General features: G+C 43.9%; 1 protein-coding gene across 2 annotated transcripts in view; it reads left to right on the forward strand.

The window, feature by feature from the left end:
- Slc22a23 (solute carrier family 22 member 23) overlaps window positions 1–17,838 on the forward strand; it is a 171,295-nt gene that overhangs the window by 22,040 nt on the left and 131,417 nt on the right. The window lies entirely within an intron of this gene.

The raw sequence follows: 17,838 nt of genomic DNA on the forward strand, positions 1-17,838 counted from the left end.
CAGGTTAAGGAACTGAGGTTGCTCTTCCAATAAGATAACCATTTAGAGGTGGACTCTCCAAATACTCTAAGTGATGCTCTCCTCAGCCTAGTGGCTATTGGAATGATGGTGCTTAAGAGAAAAGACAGATAAGTGGCCTACTGCAAGTTCTGCCTTCCTTAGGTCCAAGGTGGCCAAAGAGCATCCCTGCTAACTACAAGGAAGTGAGGGTATTTGGAAGATCGGGGCCAGGAATTTGGTCTTCATCTCAAAGGGTGGAATCCCTGATTGGGATATTTCCAACAATAGCAGCATCTACCAAAGGAGCAAAATATGATGGTTTACTTTGTCTTCTTTATGTGATGTGAGTTACGCCAAGGACCTTGAGCTTGTTGAACATGTGCTGGGGGTTGAGTTGCAGACAACCTTCTTTCTAAGTTGCAGTGATTAGAGTAGTCTTTGCTGACACAGTAGAGAGAGGCAGGTGTGTACCCACTGATGCCTGGGGCAGAGGTAGACAAGAGACCCTGAGCCCAGTGCAGAAGGGCTGAGTTCACACCTGGGCTACCGACTTCTCACTAAGCAGCCACAGTGCATTGCTCAAGACTGGAAGCTACTCTCCAGAGCAGAAAAGGCACTGTTCGTGAGGTTTCCTGAGAGTCTCTGCAGTGATGGAAGGAGCCCTTCTGCAGAGGGTGTATTTGACTGGCCTCTAACCCCAGTCCTTTCTGTAGGGACTTTACAGTAAACCTCTTAATATAATCATGCTCTATAATATAATATTATATAATATAAACCTGCTTCAGGTTGAAACTCCATAATTCAAAAATACAAAGTCCATAAATTTAAATACAAAATGTTCAAAGACCTGCAACTTTTTGAATGTCAACGTGATGGGACAAATAGAAAATTCTAGACCATTAAACTCAGTTTCATGCATAAAATTGGAAAAAAAGGTTACACAGTATTCCCTTCAAGTCTTTCATACACAGTGTCTATGAGACATAAGTGAACTTGGTGCTTAGCACTGAGTCTCTTCCAATATATGAATGTAAATATTTCAAAATGTAGGAAACAAAAAAACATCCCAAACTTGGGGACTCTCTGGTCCCAAGAATTTCAGATGAGGAAACTCAGTCTGAATAATACCTTACATAGTTAGTTGTTCCACTTTCCCTTCAGTTAACTTTAAAAATATATTTTATTTTTAATTATGTTTATTTATATGAGTTGTTAAGGTATGTGCATGTAAGGTTAGCTGACCTTGGAGGTCAGAAGAGGGCATTGGGTCCCTTGGACCTGGAGTCACAGGCAGTAATACATTGCCTGTCATGGTTACTAGAAACTCTACAAAGAGAAGCAAGTAACTGATCCATCTTTCTAGCCCTTGCTAGAAAGTTAACTTTCAAACTTAAAGCAGGATGGTTGATGGGCCAGGACACATTAATTGAGATCAACTCTAACAAATGACCCCTTTGTTCTAGATATACCAGGCCATTCTGCACCCTCACTTCAGGACCTTCTTCCTCTGACTCAATTTCTCCTCAGACTATTTGACATCTCAACTTAGGATGCTTCCTAGATCTCCTCAAATCTCTTCTACTTTAGAATTTCCTTTCTAGCCCTCATTTTCAAATCTAAAACACTGGGTCCACTAACCTTAGCTAATTAAGTAAAGGGGTGGCTGGTATGTAGAACTGACCCTATTGCTTTCTGTATTTCTCTTGTCTCAAACCTGTTCATCAGAGACTGGGCAATCAGTAGCTTATAAGCCTCATGCCCTCTCATAGGTGGCATATTCTGAAAGGCTGGTACTTGGGCTAATATCCTTGATTAGGTCTTTTGTTGTTGTTTTGTTATGTTTTTGTTTTTTTAAATAGGACTCATTGTACAGTCCTGGCTGAGATAGGACATGTAGAATAGGCTGGCCTTGAACTCACAGAGATCTTTCCGCTTCTGTTTCCCAAATGCTATAATTAAAGGCATATGCCACCACACCAACTCCTAGATATTTAAACAGTTAACAGTATATTCCAAAATCCCAAAGTAAGTTGGAAGTCTTTTAGTGATGAGAAATAAGCCTAAGGCCTTGTACATGCTAAACACATGCTCTGCCCCTGAGTTACCCTTGACTTGAGGTTAGATTTTAATAGCCTCTGAATGCTACCCGTGATAAAGGTTCAACTCTAACACCGTGTATGCAAGAGGTTCCCCAAGGACCAGCCCCTGCATTGTCCCCATTCTTTCTGGCTCAGTGTCCAGCTCACATGTGGCTCTCCTCCTTCCCAGCTTTATCTCGTCTGCCTGCCATTTCTAAACCCTTGCATGTGCTGATGACTCCTGGCAGAGGCACCTGGACTCTGGCACTGGGCAATAAAGTAGAGGGAGAAGAGATGCCTATGTGAGGACAGAGCCTGAGATCTGGGATAGCCTGTCTTGGGTGTTGTGAGAGGCTGGGCGGAGAGGGTAATCCTGCAAGTGGGATAGGTTTCATACTCTTTCTACTGTTGGGCAGGGCACTTCTATTATGTCATCCACGGGGGAAAGGGACCCTTGCAGACAGCAAATGACTTTCTGGTGGCCTGCCAGTGACAGAAGATGCTGTGTTACATGGGTTAGATCTCAAATGTTTCTCAGGAAGGTGGCAAACAAGACTGGATACAGGCTTGAGGGCAGGGGCTGCTACAGGGCTGTCTGCAGACGCCTTGACTTGGGTTTTTAAGAGTACTGTGCATCTGTATTTGATATAGATAATGAAACTCTTTTCTTTTTCCATCTTAGCTGTTTTAAAATTGTGTAGTTTGTCCACATTATGTAGAAATTGCCACTCTCTACCCCCAGGGCCTTTCATCTCTCCAATTGAACCTTCTGCACCCTTCAACTTCCTGTGTCTCTATCTAGCCCCGACTCTCCTACATGCTCTGCCTTTAAGCATTTGGGTACCCTAGGGATCTTACGTAAGTCAAGTCATATAGTGTGTGTCCTTCTGAGACAGCTAACTACTCTCAGCAGAGTGTATTCAGGGTCTTGTGCTGGAGCCTGCATCAGGTTCTCCTTCCCTTTTCAGGATGAATGAAATCAGATCTCATGTGTAGAGCACACTTTACCCATGATCTCAGGGATGGGCACTTTTGCTATTAAGATCAGCAGCACTCCAGACATACAAGCAGGTAGCACTTTGTGCCATACTGCTTTGTTTTGGAGGTAGCAAGATGAGTTTGGAGAGGCTAAGGTCATGTAAGAAATTGTCCACACAGCATGGAGTCACCATTGAACCATGGCTAGCTAAATGGATGTCCTGTCTGAGGGGGTACACGTGTCTTCTATGCTGTTAGACTTTTTCAGAAGGTAGACTTTTCACAGTTGACTGCTTTCCGCTGTGGCTGACCTTTTGCAGGTCACATCCTACGGGTATTTAATATTTGCCCATGTCCTAACCAGTTAGTACTGATGACCTCCTGAGAAGACAGAAATACCACTTATATTTTCTCTGAGGGAAGGCACAAAGTTGCTTAGTATGAGCACGCTTCGGCACACACAAACCCTGCTTCTTTCCTCTCAGATGATGTCAGGGACAACAAGATTGTGGCACCCCAGCCTTTCAGGCAGCATGTCCATGTGTTATAATTTGCATTCTGTGCATAGACAGCATTAGGTCATGGAAGGAAAGCAGAGCATACCCTAAGCAACTCCTGTGCTCTGTAGTCCAACCGTCTGCCATCGAAAGTGTGTGCAGGGCAGAGTTTCCAAGTCAGTTTTGGAAAATGTGTCCCACAGAGCACGAATCCCTTCTGTGATTTATGTTGATATTTCAGAGGTGCTGAGAAAGCCCTGCAAAGGAGACACCAGCTTAACTTTCCTTCTTTCTTTTCTTCTTTTCTTTTTCTTTTCCTCACTTTGTTTCTCATTTGTACGCTAGGCCATGGATTTGTATTGAATCAGCTCCAGCAGCTCAGGCTCCTTTCCATAGTCCTCACAAAGTGTGCTTCTCTGGGTGGCGCATGCTGGCTCTTCAGCTGAACCCAGGTGACCCTCTCTTTGGCTTCCCTTTTCTTCTGATCGTTCTCCTTCACCTACTTCAGGAAGCTGTCTGTTCTTTGAGTGCTTGACGTGCTCAGTCCATGCAATGATCCTCTTGGCCAGAATCTTGCCCTTAACTTGCTTGTTTACAACGATGCCCACGGCATGCTGCGTGACATTGTAGATTCTTCCAACTTTGCTGTGGTAACGGTTATGGGGCATTCCTTTATGAACAGTGCCTGTTCCCTTGATGTCTACAATATCAACCTTCTTGTAGATTCACATGCATGTGGCCAGAGGAACATGTGACTAGAGAACATAGAGTGAGTGCCCCTCCTCTTTCCCTTTGTGTTGGTCATTTTGCCGAGTTACTGGAAGACAGCTGCTGCAACCGAAAGCCAGCTTAACTTTCTTTAACTGAACAATTTTTTTAAAAGTTAGCAATTAATCTCTCTCTCTCTCTCTCTCTCTCTCTCTCTCTCTCTCTCTCTCTCTCTCTGCTGCTGCTGCTGCTGCTGCTGCTGGGGGAGTGAATCCAGGGTCTTACATATGAACTCCATGCCTAGCCTGATTCCTTTACTGAGGTGACCACCTACTGATGCCCTTTGAGGACTGATGCCTCCAGCGAACATGTCATCTGCTAATGCAGTAGTGACTATGAGTAAAAAGGGTTCCTTTCATGGACCACTTTGAAAATTATTATTACTACTACTGTGGCTGCTAGTACTACTACTATTATTATTAGTGTGTGTATGTGTGTGTGTGTGTGTTTGTAAGAGAGAGAGAGGGGATGATGTATGTGTACAGTGTGTGAGTGTGTGCATGTGTGCACGCGCAGCTGCAGAGGTAGACCAGTTCTGTCCTTTTACCTTTACTCAGGTTCTTTAGATTGAAATCAGATCCACAAGTTCTTACAGTGGGTCTTACTTTTACACTTTTACTGAGCCATTTTTTTTATCAGTCCCATGAATCATTTGGTGTATCTGTTCATCTTGTCTTTTGATTCTGATTTGATTTGAAGGATTGCTGCATGGGTCAGCTTGATTGTCCCCTGCCATGCTTTGGCAGTGCTGCACTCTGTTGACTAATCAGGGTCACAGAGAACCTCACTTCGGAAGGGCTGTGAAGGAACTCAAGTGTCTTGATTTGTTAAGTTCAGCCATGCTACAAACACCATATCACAGCTATCTCCAGCACGTCACTAGAATCCCAGCCCCAGGGCCAACGGGAGAACCCTTTGGAGCTACTGATTCCAGGCCTATTACAGACTTCAAAACCTGAGACAGGGGCTGGAGAGATGACTCAGCAGTTAAGAGCACCAACTGTTCTTCCAAAGATCCTGAGTTCAAATCTCAGCAAGCACATGGTGGCTCACAACCATTCGTAATGAGCTCTGATACCCTCTTCTGGTGTGTCTGAAGCTATAGTTTACTTACATATAATAAATAAATAAATCTTTAAAATAAAAAAAAAACCTAAGGTAGGCAGAGGGTCTGAAGCCTACCAAGAGTCAAGGTTGCACGATTATGGTGAAGGCCACGAGTGGTCAACTTTACAACAACCTTAGCTTAAGAGGAACTCTCTGCCAAAGTACTTCAGCGTACTGTTTCCCCAGCCTGTGCCCATCCATCTGGCCCAGAAAGTTGATCACTGGCAGCTGGCAGCACCCTTCGGGAAGGCTTTCTACCTTCACTTGCAAGTGATTTCTGCTTGGACAACCATTTCTTAGTCCTCTTGTTCCCAGAGATGCCAGAGGCACCCACATGGCCAGGGCCCCTTTCTCACAGTGTCTACATGGAGTACAGCCACACCTCTGCCTCTCTGGACCCAAGGGCTGTGTCTGAAGGGTTGAGCCCGAGCTGAACCCAGGCCAGATCAGGAGAAGCCAGACTGCTTGGTCACCTTTGGCTGTCACACTGCCAATTCTTCAGAGCGTTTATAGGAGATTAATCATTCAAGGAGCGAAACTCAGCACCCACTGGAGTCTAATGTGAGCTTTGGAGAGCCATCTTGGCCCTCTTTTCTCAAGGTCAGAGAGATGGTGTATTTAAGGGCTGATTGCAGGAAGTGTTAAGGAGAGCTGGGTGGCAAGCCCTAGGATACTTTTGGGAAGGCCGACGTGAAGGGCATCATGCTGTGGATCTAGGAGGACTTGAAAAAGGTGGAGACTGCTATGGAACACTGCAGCTAAGAGCACAGTTGGGCCTCACATGCCTTTTTTATCCTCACCTCGCCTCCCTTCTACCCAATGCTGGCCGTGCAGACTTGCTGTAGAATCATGAAGCAGCCCCATCATCAGACCAGCTCGGTGTAAATGAATGAATTAAAACCTTTTGGGAAGCTCAGCAGGCTGATAGGGCGACAGAAAGCATCAGTATGTGCCAGTCACTGCCCTGGCCCTGCCTCCAGCATTGCTCTAGACCCGCACAGCAACTGTGTATTGTTAAGGTCTGTGCCTCCCACACCAAGGATGTTGAAACAGAGCTTGTACGAGGGTTGATTCCTTGACCTTCACACAGCTGTCATAAGGCAGAACTGGACTGGAGATGCCTGTCCATTAGACTCAAAAATCTGTGTTGTCACCATAAGTCCCTGCTATGTTCCTGATGGTCCCATTCAGGCACCGTTCTCAACCCCCATGGATGGCAGTGCCTGTGAAACAGGTCTGTGGGGATGAGTGAGGGACAACCTGGTCAAAGCAGCTGACAGAGTGCCTAAGAAGCGTGCTTAATTTATGAAATACATTTGTCTTTTAAAGAGGAATTCTTCATTTTTTAAAATAAAAATTCTATGAACCTATCTCTCTTATCAATTTTAATAATAAGACAATAACATCTTTCCCTGGGGGAATGCTACTGATAGTAAACGACTGAGTACAACATTTCAAAACTACGTTCTGGCATCAATTTTGCATACTATCATATATTATTTAACTAAAATATGTTTGAAGAAATCTTGAAGAAACAAAGGAGAAAGGATATAAACAACGTGGCTTAGCAAACACGGCACGCGTGAGGAGCCTTCCGACTTCTGGGAGCAGGAGTCCTCCAGGGCAGTGCCCCTCCTTCCTCCTCCTTCCAAGTCCTCAGCTTAATTAGCAAGCATAGAGAAATAAGACAAAATGGTACCTTACACCTGTGATACAGAAGACTGTGACAAGGCTGGAGTTAGAGGCCCATGTGGGCCACATTTGGAAACCCAGTCTCAAAAAGGAAAAGGCATTTTGGCATTAGTTACTTTTCTACTTGCTGTGACAAAATACTGACAAGAAGCAACATAAGGGAGGAAGGATTTATTGATGCTTATGTTTGAGGCTGTGGTCTGTCAAGGCAGGAGCATAAGGTGAATGGTCACACAGCATCCACAGTTAGGAAGTAGAGAAAAAGAGAGATACATATGATGCTAAGCTCACAGTCTCTGTTTTTTATGATAATAATAAAAATTATTATTATTATTATTTTCCCGTCCAGGACCCTGCGGACACATGGGATGGTGCCACCCACATTCTGGGTGGTTCTTCCTTAGTTAAGAATTTCCAGAAACAGCCACAAAAACATCCAAACTTGAGTTTCGATGGTGATGCGATAAAGATCAAATAGTAAACTTTTTTTTTTTTAATTGTGGGCATAGAGAGGATGCTGTCAGCTTTACAGTGGCAAACTGCTACTGTAACACATATGCAGGCATTGTTAACATATAGGTTAACATATAGGTGAAGAGTGGCTTGTCTGCTAACAAAACTATTTACAAAAACAGGTGCAGAAGTGTATTGTGCCCATAGGCTATAGTTTTCCAGCCCCTGAGCTAGTGAAAGGACTTGTAAACAGGCAATTATAGCATAATTTGATCATCTGGGTCTTTATCATGAATGCAGAATGTTCTAGGATCACAGAGAAGGGGTCTTGATCTAGCCTGGGAGGGAGACCTTCAACTGAGATGAATGCCCTGATGGGAATGTGGAACTGTATTCATTTCTGCATTTGCAATCCACACCTTTCTCTTACTCTTCTGCTTGCAAGGGTGCCATCAACTCACTGACAAAATATCTTATAAGCAGTGAGGAAGGTCTAGCATATTGTGACCGAATGTGGTGAGCCTAGGTTTTGATCGGAGGGGTGGTTTTATGGTGCTGAGAAGGGAACCCAGAGTCTAGCACACTGGAAAGCATTCTGCCACTGAGCCATGCCCTAGCCCCTGGTGGGGAGAGGTGTCTTATCCTTTCAAGTAGATGCTGAGCCAGACATGTCAGGGGTGGACAGAGTGGAGTGGTATGCAGGAGAGTAGTTCCATGAAGGCTCCTGAGGCGTTCGGGAGCTGGTGAGGTCCAGGGCATGTCCCAGTCCTAACAGGAGCTGAATTCAGGCTTGCGACAGGAGATGTGGTGTGTGGGCTATAGAGAGAACTCTTCAGGGGGCTGTGTTTCGCCAGGCTTTCTCCTTGAGTCCTCAGCATGGCTGACCAATCTGAGGGTTTTCTGATCTCAGTCAGAAGTTTCTCACACTTGGCTCTTTTCCTGAATGAGTGGGTGTGCTTAAATATTGGTGTGACAGACCAGGTTTGTTCATTACTGTGTCACACTAGGAGAGGCCCTCTGAGCTATTCAGGACACACGTTGGAGTTTCTCAAGTGGTAGTGTTTGTTACTTGGGATAAATTAGTGTGCATCTCTTGGTTTTGCTGAGATATGGAGGGTGTCTTGACACTCAAAGCTTTGTGGAGTTGAGTTTTTCCCTTCCCTCATTCTCACGTCTCTTTATACCATTGGCTCTTAATTCCTTTCCTTTCTTACAGGTGATGGTGACTAATGAAATACACAATTGCAGATCAGGGCAAGATTTCTCCAAGTTTGGTTACTAGAAGACATTGCTTATTAGCAGTTCCTCCTGCCTTGTGGATATCGGTTAAACTTCCCCCAAGTGACTTAGAGGATTCTATCAAGAGAATAAGACTCTTTCACAATATAGAACTCTGCTTAGGGCTACCACGTAGTGCTTCCTCAAAGACAAGGAAAGGAGTGAGTGACTCCCTGTATCGATGTTTCTAGTCCCACATCAGCTGATTTGAGAGGGCAGCCAGGTGATGATGATGCTGTTTCCCTGTAAACCTTGCTGGAACACAGCTCTCCATCTCTAGCCCTGTGAAACGTGTTCCAGTTTGGTAAAAACGGAGGAAGCCCCAGCTTCGGTCAATGGAGCATCATAGTTTGCCCCTCTGCACCAGAGCGCTACTGTAAAAGCAGGGAAGCCAGCCCCAAGAATGCTGTTTAGGAAAGGAGGTGAAGCACTGTCAGGGGTTGGATGAACTGAAAAATCACACCGTTAGCCGTAAAAATGGGGCCATGGGATGTTTAAGAACCCTAAGTAGCTTTAATACTGTGGCTTTGGTGTGGGTTTCCTGCAAAACAAACAAACAAACAAACAAACAAACACAACAACAACAATACAAACAAACAAACAAACAAGCAAAAACAGGAATGCAGAGTTTCTAGGAGAGTTCATTCTCTCTTTTGCCCACACAAGCTTGCAATTCATTTTTCTAGTTTCTAGCAACAAGCTCTAGTTAGGTTTTTTATGTTTGTTTGTTTGTTTGTTTGTTTGTTTGTTTAATTTTGTCTTGTCTTGTTTGCAGTAGGTTAAAGGGGAAAATAGAAATGAAGAGCAATTGTAATTGCAATTAGCAAAAACCAGAGACAAAACTTTAAAGGAAAAAAAAAATTCCCCAGAGTACCTGGCAAGGATGTTGATGATGTCATTTAAGGAAGCTCTCAAGCACGCCAACTCTAATTGGCACTTGTGTTGGCTACTGTTGACAACAGGCCTCCTGAAACTGGAGCATGAGCTCAGAAGCGAGAATGCAGAGAGAGTTTGAGGTTTTTCAAATGAGGCAGTAGATCTTGAATCTTGATGCCTTTTAAGAAAAAAAAAAAAAGCCTCCATATACTGCTAGAATAGAAATACTAAAAATGGTGGCCTTGGCTGCCTGTGTGTGGAGAAGCTAATTGTAGCTCACACACTCCTACAGTCTGGCTTGTGGAGACTCTTTCTTTTGTCCATATGTGACTAATCTTTGCATGTGTCTGTGTGCTTCTATTGTGTGCACATATGTATATGTGGGTATGTTCTTACAATTCCTATTGTTTCTGGCTTAAAAGCAGCATAAAGCACACCCATGGTATATAACACACTGATTCCTGGGAGGCTCCAAAATCCTATTTTGGAGAGAAAAAGCAATGAGCCCATATTTCTCTAGATTCCTGCAACCCAGTTGGGGATTTTGTTTTATGTAAATGGTTGGAATTTGAAGCCATTTTGTCTTCTTTGTAGCATTGCCCTGAAATATTTCTTTCTATCAAATGACTGTGCTCAGGCATGCAGCAGGCAGCTGATACAGTGGTTGGCAAAACTCAGGGGTCTGGGGATGGCAACTAGCTTAGGTGAGGAACTCCATCCTAAGAGATCTTAGGGGCAACTTACATTCATTTAAAAAACAAAAACAAAACACAAAACCCACAAAAGTAAACTCCATGGCTTGACTTCAGGCTATGAAATTTATTGCAAGCTGCTTCTTTTACAAAATAACAATAATAATAATAATTTATTGTCTTGTTTGAGTTTTTTGCCTGAATGTATCTCTGTGTACCTTGTATCTGTGTGGTGCATGTGGAGGCCAGAAGAGGATAACAGAGCCCCTGGAACTAGAGATTACAGATTATTGTAACTGCCATGTGGGTGTTGGGAATTGAACCTGAGTCCTCTACAACAGCAGCCAGTGCTCTTAACATCTGAGGTATCTTTCCAGTTCCCTACCCACACATCTTGAGCCAAGGTCTCACTTGTTGCCCTGGCTGACCTGGAACTCACAGAGATTCATTTGCTATGCCTCCCACATGTAGGGATTAAAGGCAGATACCACCATGCCCTGCTGCAAAGCTTCTTTTTATATTTGTTTGCTTTTAAATCACAATGTGATGAGTTACCCCAGGCTAGCCTTAAACTCTTAGGTTCACAATAACTGTTCTTCAGTCGTTGGGTAGCTGAGACTTCAGGCATATTCCACCTTACACAACTCTGTTTTAAAAAAATTCTTCTAGCTGGACAGTGGTGGCGCACGCCTTTAATCCCAGCACTTGAGAGGCAGAGGCAGTTGGATTTCTGAGTTCAAGGCCAGCCTGGTTTACAGAGTGAGTTCCTGGACAGCCAGGGCTATACAGAGAAACCCTGTCTCGAAACAAACAAACAAAGAACAAAATCAAACAAACAAAAAACCCAAACAAAACAACAACAACAAACTCTTCTAAACATAATATTTGTTCATCTACTGGTTGACGATGAGCATAGGGTCTCATGTATCCTGGGCTGCTCTTAAACTCCATGTGTAAATGAAGATGACCCTGAACTTCTGATTCTGCTGACTTCGCCTGAAATGACAGACATGCCCCACCACACTGAGTTTTCTGTTATGAGGGGAGAGAGCCTAGAACTTTGTGCATGCTAGGCAAGGATTCTACCAACATATCCCAGGCTCTGGTTTTTTTTAATTGCATGAAAATTTATATCCCCTAAAAGGTGAAAGGAATATATATTCTCTCTCTCTCTCTCTTTCTCTCTTTAATGAGCTTTATCACTACATTATAGTTGACAGTTAATTGTGATAAGTTTAGGAACTACAAGAATAGTATGAACTGGAAAACTCAGTTTCCATTGTAGTCTCACAACTTTTTAAAAAAATGTGTGTGTGTGTGTGTGTGTGTGTGTGTGTGTGTGATGTGAGTGCATGAGCAACAGCATGCATTTGGAGAGTCAATCCTCTTTCCATGCTGTGAGCTCTGGGAATCAGGTTCAGGCAGTCAGGCTTGGCAGGAGCCCCACCCCCACTCCCCACCCCCAACCCCTGCCTGCCATCTCCTGTCCCTATTCTGAGCCTGAAGTTTTGGAATGCCTCCTTTTCCCTGTGGACACCAGCTTTTGTCCCCAGACTTTGCATGGTGACACTGTAATCCATAATGAAAGTCTTTGCTAGTCGTAAGTTTTTGAAAGCAGAATTTTCAGTGGCTACATGGTTCCTGTGACCTTTTCTCAGGAACTCATGTCTTATATGTTACATCTGGTGATGTCACTGCATGGGACACTCTGTGGGCATCTCTGAAAATTTCCTTAGGGGAAAAGTGAGGTTTGCTGGGCCAAAGTAATACTTAAAGTAATGAGCTATGTATTGTCAAACTTCTTCCAGAAAAGGGATTCATGCAGCCACGCCTGGTACAGATCTGCACCTCTGTGTCTCTCTTTCATCCTTAGAAAGTATAAAGTAATATACTAACATATATATTAGATCTTCACTAACAGAATCAAATATTTCCTGGGTATTTTCTAACTCATTTATATTCTATATTTTGCAAATTATCTGGGTGTTCATACACATTACTCTGTATGTTAAGAAAATAAAACAAGAGGAAAGTAACTGATAATAAGTATGAGACATGTAGATATAGTTTTATAAATGTAGCTATCTATAATTTTATTTATGATATTTTTGGTGTATAGAAATTTTAACTAAAGTTAGTAATGTAGTAACAAGCTAAAACATCTATTCATCTTTGAAAAAGAGGTTTGTGTATTTTTATTTTATGTGTATGAGTGTTAATCTGCATGTATGTATGAATATGTGTGTGTGTGTGTGTGTGTACCACATGACTGGTGCCTATAGAGGTTAGAAGAGGCAATGAATCCTCTGAAATAGAATCTACAGACTGTTATGTGTTTCTATGTTGGTGCTGGGAACTGAACCCAAGTCCTCTGCAAGAGCAGACAGTGCCTGTACCCACTGAGTCATCTCTCCAGCCCCATCCTCTCATTTCTTTAGGTAATTTTCTCCCATTAGTTGTTAACACAGATATTTGATCTCCAAAATCAGATAAGTGACTTATCTTCTTTCAGCTTTACAGAGATTCCTCTTATAAATTTTATTAGGGAATTCCATATTACTGAGAATTGTTTTCTTTACGTCCCATTTTTCCTCCTTCTTTAGAAATGCAATTAGTTTCCTTATGACAATTCTGCACTCTAACAAGTCAAGAAATTTGATAATTGCCTTAAAATGATACAACTTCTATTTCTTATAGTCTATCTGTAAAATCTAAAGGCACAGAAGCGATCTACCATGTTTTCTCTGTCACTTAAGTTTTTCAATTAATTTTTTTAATAGAACACTTAGCTAACATATAGAATAAGATGTGTGAAATTATTTGTCTTGTCCTTAAGTCTGAGGTCTGAGGCTCCTGTGGTATTGCAGGATGCTTCTGAAATGAGGTTGGTAGCAGAGAAAGCAAGAGAGGGATGGAGGAATGGACTGTGGCTTGAAGTTTTTATGACCCTGTTAAACCTGCTGATGGGGTGTTCATTAGAGCGCCATTCCCATTGTTCACTAGGGAATGGATTTCCAGGAGGTAGAGTTAATGCCAGGCTGTATTGCTACTGGAGAATGGGGGTTTCACCCACATCTTCCTTGGGGACTCTTTTTTTCAAGGACTTTCAATCAAAAAAGGGGCTCAATTTGCAAATATCAGGCTCTGCTGTAGGTATTACAGGAGACAGTGGTTAAGTGCAGGGCACCAATGCCTCTTAATTTTCTAGAACAGCTACAGGCTGGGGCTCCAGAAAGATTCTCAGCACAGCATTTTATACCCAACCTGCCCAGTATTTCAGCTGGAAGTCTAGAAATTAGGAAGTCACTGTCCCAGCTACTGGCTCCAGACTCACATTTTTCGTAAAGCCACCATCAGAGATTAGATTCCCACCCAGATCTGTTAAGCAGAGCAGAATTCCCCCCTGAACCACTCCAGCAACTTGTTCTGTTTCAAGTCAAGTCAGTGCAGAGATCAGAACTAGATGGCAGGGAGAGTTATTTGTTGTACGCCCCTGATTAGCAGACCCTAAATCAGATAAGAAACCTCTGTAAGGTCCAGAAGTAGTGTTTTTCACCTGCAGCACACATTGCAGGAATATACATCAGGAGGAGGTTCCTGCTGTCTTGTGTGTCCAGTGAGCATCTCCCTCACCCCTAGAAATTAGGATGGCTATAGCTGTAGTTAACATGGGTAGACATTCAGGTTGTATGTTGGAAAGGTTTCCCATGTTCTGCTAGTATTGATGATTGATTGGTGAAAGAGAGATAATCCAGATCACTAAGTCCTGGTCTTAGATTTTTTACAACATTGCTCCAGTCAGATTTTTATTCTTTTTATTTTTTATTTTTGATGGAGTGTTTAAGTCCTAAAGACTCGGCTTAACTTCCTGTCTAACTAATCGGCATAATCTTATCTATAGGAATGAGAACAAATTTGAGAGCCTGGGAATGGCGAAGCTTCCTCATACTTCTGAAATTCTTTGGTGGATTCTTTACAAGATAACAATGTGTGAGGGCACACTTCATGGGCCCAGTACTTTTTTTTTTTTGGTAGAAGTTAAACATGGGAGCCAACATCGTAGAGTTCCCTCATTCCCACCCCAACTCCCCCACCTCCACCGCACCCCTAAAGCTCAGTGGAATGCGCCTCCAGGATGGCGAGGGTGTTGGTGTAGGTGGATCCCAGCATGAGTGTACTGGCTATTTTTGTGTCAACTTGACACAGCTGGAGTTATCACAGAGAAAGGAGCTTCAGTTGAGGAAATGCCTCCATGAGATCCAACTGTAAGGCATTTTCTCAATTAGTAATCAAGGGGGAAAGGCCCCTCTTGTGGGTGGGACCATCCCTGGGCTGGTAGTCTTGGTTCTATAAGAGAGTAGGCTGAGTAAGCCAGGGGAGGCAAGCCAGTAAAGAACATCCCTCCATGGCCTCTGCATCAACTCCTGCTTTCTGACCTGCTTGAGTTCCAGTCCTGACTTCCTTTGGTGATGAACAGCAGCATGGAAGTGTAAGCCGAATAAACCCTTTCCTCCCCAACTTGCTTCTTGGTCATGATGTTTGTGCAGGAATAGAAACCCTGACTAAGACAATGAGTAACCCTTATCTTGCTAAGCTTGCTAGGTGCTCCTAGGCACAGCGCTTGTTAACTCAAGATATGTATCCAGCGGAGGAAGCTGTAGGGTACAGGTGGCTGCCTTGCCCTGGATTCTCTGGTCAACTACCCCAGGGTGGGTGATTCCCCACAGAGGCTGAGCTCATTAATGCCAACCAGGCTTTCTGCCCTATCGCCAGCATGCCGACAGGGAGTTCAGGCTCCCTCCATGTTCTAATAAGTTTCCACTCTGCCATTGTTAATTGATAGGGGTCACTTTGAGGTGACTACTGAACAACTTATTAGGTGGCAACTAAATTGGGTCTGGCTGCCCCGGGCTGGGTGTAGTAATTGCTCAGGTGACTGAGTTGGCAAAATTACAGGCTATTTTTCTCCACTTCCCTGGATGTTTTTATTAAAGTCTCCTGTCTCCCAGCCATCAAATATAAGTGTAATGTGCTCTTTTGCATCATTTAACCTTGAGTAAACTCGTCAATGGGAAGTCTTGGTAGAGATGTGGAAAGAGTATAAAAAGTAGGGTGAATGAAAGAGAAGGCAGCTGCTGTGCGTCTCCCAGGCAGCAACCTGGCCAGGCCAGCTTAGTGCTTGCCAAAAGTATGCCAGGCTGACGTCTACACAGGTGCAGTGTAGCTGGGGGATGAGCCAGTAAGGTGCTGCCTCTTTCAGAATGTTTACATGTACCTGGGAAAACAATGCACACATATTCCTATGACAAAGCTGTAATGTGTTTTAAGAGCAAGTCTGCCCTTCTGGCCTTAGAAAGGTATTTATTATCAAATGTTTCTTCTAGAAACACCAGTGCGTGTTGGCTTCCCAGGCTGTCTCCTAGAAACGACTTTAGCTGTCTTGGAGCTTTACATTTCACTTACAAGTGGACCAAGGTGCAGTGAGTGGTGATGTCTGTGTTTCCTGTGGAATGTTAGTTTACTTCTTCCTGTTCTTAGGAGGCGACTGAAGCCCGGGGTGGGGAAGCTCATGGGTTGGCTCCACTGTGGCTTGAGAAGGCAGGGTGGGATCTTATGGAGGTTCTCAGATGCATGACAGTCAGTCCACATGGCTCAGGCTCACCTGGACAGCTTGTCAGCCCCCCCACTTCTGAGCCTTCCTGCAGGAGTTTTCACTCAGAGCATCGGGAATGGAGTTTCCCAAATCTATGCTTCCTGCTCATTCCCAAGCCCCCTGTAGTTCTGTAGCATTTTGAGACCTCCTTTAAGGAATTCCTGCCTCTGAAGCTGCATTCCAAGCAGCAAATAGCTCTCCTCCCCAGACTCATGAATACATCTAGACAGCAAGCCCCAAACCCTCCTTCTTGGCCTTTGTGTGACTTGTGCTTGATCTTCTTGCCTTCCTTCCGAAGTTTGATACAGACCATCTGGACCCAGCTCAGTAGACGAAGGCGTAAGTTATCTCTTTAAGTCTGGATCCTGCCATGGAGCATGGGGGAGCAATATCCCAAGGAGTCCTAGGCAGAAGTCGGAGCAGTGACAGGTGGCCCCTTCCTTCTCTGTCTAGGCTGGGTTCTTTCCTTGGCAGTTGCTGATACAGATGATCCTCTAAATCCCCCTGAAGCCATGACCTGTAGCTGTCATTCTTGGCCTCCCCTGTGCTCCTGGAAGTGATCAGACCTTGGTGGAGGGGAGTAAGGGTACCAGAATCCTTAGCATTTCCTTCTAGGTTCCCTATAGGCAGAGGCTCAAAGCTAGAGACACCTCAGAAGACAGCATCTAGATCCAGTTTCGGCCCCATACTTTCCACCCCTAACCCTCACCATTGCTGGCTGCCGCTAGCATGCTTTTTGTTCTACACTTTTTTTTTTTTGTTCTACACGTTCCAAAACTTCTGCTTGGCAGGGCATATCTGGAGCTGGGATCAGTACCCCACCACCCTTGTACTCCTTTAACCTGGGGTCAAAAGCTCCAAGCTGTAGCATCAGCCAGAAGGGCTTCTCTGCCTCTGAGGGTGGATAGCAACACAAAACAGCAAGGGCAGATGGGACATTGTGCATTGCACCATCTTGTCATCCCTTTCCCCATTCAGTTGCCTCACTGACCTAGAGGTAAACTCTGTGTGTGTGTGTGTGTGTGTGTGTGTGTGTGTGTGTGTGTGTGTAGACCTTTTCCACTTTGGCAAATAGGAAAGATAATAACTAAAGATCTCTCCCTCTCTCTCTTTCCTTCCCTCCCTTCCTCACTCCCTTCATTCCTCCCTCTATCTTTTTCTCTCTCTTCCTTTGTGTGTGCATGTGAACGATATGTATGCATGAATGTGTGTCTGTGAGTGGGTAATCATACATGTTGTAACACATGTGAAGGTCAGTGATCAGCTGCAGGTACCAGCTCTCTCTTGTTTGAGATAGTCTTTTTGTAGCTCACCACTGTGTATGCCAGTCTAGCTGGCTCAAAAAACCTCCAGGGATCCCATTGTTGCCATCTCCCATCTCCCTGTAGGGGCTCTGAGATTACAGGCAACATTACCATATTCAGCTTTATGTCAGTTGTGGAGATGGAAACTCAAGTCCTCAACATTTATATGACAAGAACTTTATGGACTAAGCCATCTATCCCTCCAGCCCCGAGAATCATTTTCATTTTTTTTCTATTAAATAGTGAAACTTAACTGCACAAAACGGATTAAGTCTAAGACTCCAGTAGTATAGTTAGCTGTGTAATTTGTGTAAACACAATTTACAAGGGAGAGAGAATATATAAAGCTCAGACTCCAGCATTTATTATTAACTCCTTTTTTCCCCCCTGAGACTAGAGTTTAGAGGGTATAATGGGCTGGAAATGCAAATCTTGCCTTTCATTTCTTCGTGTTGTTATAGT

The sequence above is a fragment of the Mus caroli genome, unplaced genomic scaffold, assembly GCF_978045245.1.
Source record: "Mus caroli unplaced genomic scaffold, Mus_caroli_1 scaffold_15, whole genome shotgun sequence".
In the NCBI taxonomy this organism is placed as follows: Eukaryota; Metazoa; Chordata; class Mammalia; order Rodentia; family Muridae; genus Mus; species Mus caroli.